The following is a 6,027-nucleotide window of genomic DNA, read 5'->3' as shown; positions in this document are numbered from 1 at the left end:
TTACTTTAATTGGACAGTGTGCCGCTCTCGCCTCTAAGCTTCGTTTTTAGAAGCAACTTATTTTCCCTGCGAAATGCGCGACGAAAAATCGGGACAAGGCTGGCGATGTTGCGTTCGTAAATAAATAATACTTATATTCCAAATAACTCGTGGACTAGCTAACGCGTTAGTTAGTCCAAGCCTGCCTGTTCTTATTTTTACACGGTTATTACTGAATTAGGTTTGGAAAATGCTTTTTGGGGAAATGGCATTTAATCGATTTTTCTTCGATTTTATTCAATAAATTTTATTCTACGCGATAATTCAACGGTTTGAACTCACCTTTCTCGGTACGCCGCGCTAACCGCTGTCATTTAATCAACGACTACGAATTATCGAATGTTAAGAGCTAAGGGTATTCTAAATGACTACGAGATATTACCACGCCAATGGTCATTTATTACACACATTAAACACTTAAAAAAATTCAATATGAAGCATCGAAACAATTTCAATCAACATCGACAAATGACGTAGCAATTCCCAGACAATCCCAACCTACACGCATCATCATTCCCCTCATTCAAATAAACCAGAACTCTTTTAATCGTACATTTGACCCAAAGATCCAAGACCCAATCTAGGTTTTTCATTTTACGGAACACTGTTAAGTTGAGGTTGAGGATTAAGTTGAGATTCCGGATTGATAGAAAAATAATAATTCTACAATTTTAAACAGAGTTCCCTGGTTTCGATGTCAAGGGTCATCCGTGAATCTTGGGTTACGTGTAGGTGACCCAATCGCTGACCATGGGTGGAGTTTATACCACCCAACCCTGTAGTTGCAATACAGTTCTACAATTATTTGTGATTTACAACTGATACTAAGAATGTTTTTATGGCTTACCCCAATCACTAACCCACTAAAATACACTATAGTGTATTTAGAAAGGGGTAATTACTAAAATAATTATATTAAAAAAAGTCAAATCCCCTGACAATTAAATATATTCCCCCAAAAACCTAAGCATAGACTTTAAAAACAAAGTCATGAATTCGTCAACACGAAAGGTAAAACAATTTTCCCGAAAAACTCGGACTTTTTACGATTTCACCATCGGCACGGTATATTTTTTACAGCCATTAAGTGAGGGAAGGGGGGGGGGCACTTAGCACGGCGACCAACAAAGGCGATTCTTAATTATCTTCGACGACCAAGAAATGGGCCCCACACAACTCTACCTTAAACGTAGGGAGGAGTTCTTCTACTACTACTTTTCCCCAATTTTAATTCCAAAATTTCGTTGCATTAATTAACTGAACTTATTTATTGCCAGAATTGCTCCATATTACAAAACGTTTATACGAAATAAATATTTATCTACTTATCTTGCTAACGTTATTACCTTGAAACACGCACACGTTTATCTAAAAACGTCTGAAAAGTAAAATAGTCTTAGTTGAAGACCGTCATATATATATATTGATTTTCTAATACTATTTCATCGGTAAAATATGGATTATTAATAGGTAAATAACCTAACGCAGTGTTATTTTAAAATTTTACATCTTTAAGCGAAATAGTAAAATCCTAAAATTTTTATATATCCGCGATTTCGCAGGAGATTCGCGACCAATAGGAATCCGCGTCGAGCCTGCGAAAATAAATTTTAATTTTAATGGCCTAGGTTATAATTTTTTAAATTTTACATAAAATTATTTTCAAATGAATTGTTCACCTTCCTATTAAGTAGTTTGAATGAAAAGATTTTATTTATAAGTGATATTAATTGGCACTTTCTAATTTAATTGTTATTTTATTTTATAGAAACGTTTCGAGTTACTACAATGAATTCCAGATGGCAGCATGATATCCAGTGGCGAAATCATGTGAGAAAGAGAGAGAGAGAGTTCCGAAGTGCGCGAGAGATCCGGAGAGCTCTGTGGCAACGATGAAAAGCGATAACCGAACGTAACAATTAAACCAGTCATAGTTATTTCATTATTATTTTTCTACGATCATAGTTAATATTTCATAGTCATCGTTTATTTAAATCAAACTATGACAGAATTTTTATAATTTTATTATGATTATTATTATATTTTATTATTTATAAATTGTGTTAAAAGGTTTATTGTTTTGTTACTAGATTTTATTATTTAAGATTTTTTGTTTTATTAGAGTGCTGGTTTTTGGGGTGGGCCAAGGAATACTTCTGCGCATGATTCCATACCAGAGTGACTTAGAAAAATCACATCAGCTCGGGCAAGGATTGAGCCTATAACCTTCGGGTTACCGTCCCAACGCCACTATCATTGGACTACCGAGGCAACCAGTGAGCAAGCCTCGGACATCCAATTTATGAATGATTTGATTCGCTTTATTGACGGGATACATTTAACCCGTCGGTTGACGATGCCGTAGCATTTAAAGTCAACTTTTTTTAATTATTCTAACCGGTGCTTGATAAGCTCTGTTAACTGGGGCCGACCTATACCTCGAAATTCAATTTACACATACCATAATTTTGCTCCCATTTTGCTCCGCTATTCTCCGTGTGGTAACCATTTTGCTCCACCTCCGTTAATTGAATATAATCATTTTAATTTAGGGGGGGGGGGCGAGTTTACGTTTAACCCCCCACTTATGATAACTCCCTTTAAATAGACATTTGAATTGGCATTGTTTTGCTACGCTATGCTCCAAAAAAATCAGATTCCTAGCCGAGATAATTAAATTTTAATTGTGGGGGCCAATTTAACTCTTGCCCCCCCCCCCCTGTTGACTGATCTCTTTTTAACTTTAAATATAATTTAGGGCTATAACGCTCTAACGATTGCAGTTAGTTAGAACTTTTGGTCCATATGCAATAGGGGTTTAATTGCATATTAATTCGGGGGTCAAGTTAACATTTACCCCCCCCCCCATCTGTTCCGATTTGATTTTTATGAGCATAACGGAGCAAAACAATGCTAATTGAAATGTCCATTTAAATTGAGTTATCATAAGTGGGGGAGATAAATGTAAATTTGGCTCCCCCCAATTACAATAGTTACGACACGGAGCATAGCAGAGCGAAATGGGAGCAAAGTGATGTTATGTGTTAATTTAGATTCGAGGTATAGGATGGGCCAAGTTAACTCTTCACCTTGATTAATGAGATAGTTATATATAAAAATATTTATATTTTTTATTTCCTGCACAATCAATATAATATATATATATATATATATATATATATATATACATGGCGTTTTTTTGAGTAAAATAATGCACCAAGGAATTATAAAAACATAAGGGCAAACCACAGCTTTTCTTCAGCTTTGAAACAACTATTTTGAAACGTAGGTGGACTTAAGCCTGGAGAAGTAGTGATAGTGGGAACGCGTCCCGTTTCGTAGAGATGGAATTGAAGCGGGAGGCGCGGGAGAGAGATGGGAATTTTGTATTCCCCGCCTCGTGACCCGTAAAGTCAGAATGGTCTCCACTTACCTCCGAACCAAAGACAATGCTGTCGTTAAATTTACATGTCCGCTCGCCGCGGCAGGTTTTGAGGTAATGCTTTATGACAGGACTCTTCCAGCGCCGCCTTACGGTTTCCTCTTGCAAAACGAGCCAACCACTCTCGGGCTCGGCTTTTTCTCTTATTGACGGCGCCCTTACGTTTTGGTTTTCCGGCCTGTCAAGCTTCCCTCGTTTTCAAAAGCGCCTCTTTAAGACATCTCTCCTTCAGCGCCAATCCTTTTATTTGCCGAATTGGTTCGTAATTGGGATAAAATTGGCTAAAACGCCTGTAGAAGTGTTCCACACGCGGTACACCGGTGTTCGCTGTGAAGTTAATCTAGGGGGACAGGCCCGTACCACGCTATAATGCGGGTGTATTGGTATTCCACACGTTTTACACCGGAACTTATACGTCCGCTCTAATACTTTAAGCTAAAGTGATTAATTTACTTCATTTATAAATAGTAAAAACCGGCTTTATGTGAAAACTCTACATTTGTTGTAATTACTCTGAAAGAACTGTAAATTAATGCTTAATTATCAATAAATTCTTAAAATTATTAATATTATTAACTTTACTAATATTATTAACTTTACTAATATTATTACCTTTACTAATATTATTACCTTTACTAATATTATTACCTTTACTAATATTATTACCTTTACTAATATTATTACCTTTACTAATATTATTACCTTTACTAATATTATTACCTTTACTAATATTATTAACTTTACTAATATTATTAACTTTACTAATATTATTAACTTTACTAATATTATTTGTCCGATCGTAAAAACATACTGAAATGCAACGATGTTGTAACCGACGCCTCCTACTGTGTCAATACGGGGGTCCCCTCTTATTTAATATTTATATATACGACTTGCAATTAAAAATTAAAAATTCCTCCTTGTATCAATTCGCCGACGATCATAAAATTGGTAAAGAAATTTCAAACTTTTCGGACTCCGTACATCTACAAGAAGATCTTAATCGAGTTTCAAAATGGTGTTCGTCTAACAATTTGGCTATTAAGCCATCAAAATCAGCTCTTGTTTCATTTAGTAGAAAAACTGAAAACATTCGGTATAATTTTAAAATTGATAATGAACCTATTCCCTGAAAAAACTTAATTAAAGACCTTGGTGTGATTTTCGATAAAGGCTTATTTTTTAGAGAACATATTCAAAACACTGTAAATAGCTGTAGAAGATTATTAGGCGTAACTTTAAAACTCAGTAAGAAAATAAACTCTAAAAAACATTTTATACTTCTATATCATAGCTTGATTAAGTCCAAATCTATGTAACCTGGGGAGGGTGCAGCAATTATCTGTTGCAACATTTTGAAAATATTGAAAACAAATTTGTAGAATATCTTCATACATATTTTAAAAAAAATACTATTTATAATTATTCAGAAATTCTAAATGATCTCAAAATTGACACACTAGAAGACTCTCGGAAAAAGGCTGAACTAATTTTTCTTTATAAACTACTAAACAATATAATACCCAGTGAAAAGTTAATTTCAAAACTAAATATATCTGTTCCTCAGTACAATACTAGAACTACAAAAATGTTTAAAACTGAAAAGAGTACTCTGAATCCTATTAATAGAATACAAATAACTGCAAACACCCACTCCAATGAAATAGATTTGTATATCTGAAAAATTTCTGAAATCAAAGCATTGCAAATGTATGTGAAAATTTCTAAATTTAACAACCAATTGTACCTAACCTAGTTAAGTCTTTGATATTTTATCAGACTCAAGTTTTATATAAATTCAGGTTATAATATATCTGATTTCACTACTGTGATATGTAAATATGTATATCTAAGTAACACGCTGTGTACCAACTAGTTGACACTGTAAAAAGGGTTGTTTTGGAACACATTAAAATTTCATTTCATTTCATTTCATTTCATTATTAACTTTACTAATATTATTACCTTTACTAATATTATTAACTTTACTAATATTATTACCTTTACTAATATTATTAACTTTACTAATATTATTAACTTTACTAATATTATTAACTTTACTAATATTATTAACTTTACTAATATTATTAACTTTACTAATATTATTAACTTTACTAATATTATTACCTTTACTAATATTATTAACTTTACTAATATTATTACCTTTACTAATATTATTAACTTTACTAATATTATTAACTTTACTAATATTATTAACTTTACTAATATTATTAACTTTACTAATATTATTAACTTTACTAATATTATTAACTTTACTAATATTATTAACTTTACTAATATTATTAACTTTACTAATATTATTACCTTTACTAATATTATTAACTTTACTAATATTATTAACTTTACTAATATTATTAACTTTACTAATATTATTAACTTTACTAATATTATTAACTTTACTAATATTATTACCTTTACTAATATTATTAACTTTACTAATATTATTACCTTTACTAATATTATTAACTTTACTAATATTATTAACTTTACTAATATTATTAACTTTACTAATATTATTAACTTTA

Source organism: Leiobunum rupestre, chromosome 4 (genome assembly GCF_980474605.1).
Source record: "Leiobunum rupestre chromosome 4, qqLeiRupe1.1.hap1, whole genome shotgun sequence".
NCBI classification, from domain to species: domain Eukaryota; kingdom Metazoa; phylum Arthropoda; class Arachnida; order Opiliones; family Sclerosomatidae; genus Leiobunum; species Leiobunum rupestre.
Note: the sequence above shows the minus strand (reverse complement) of the source record.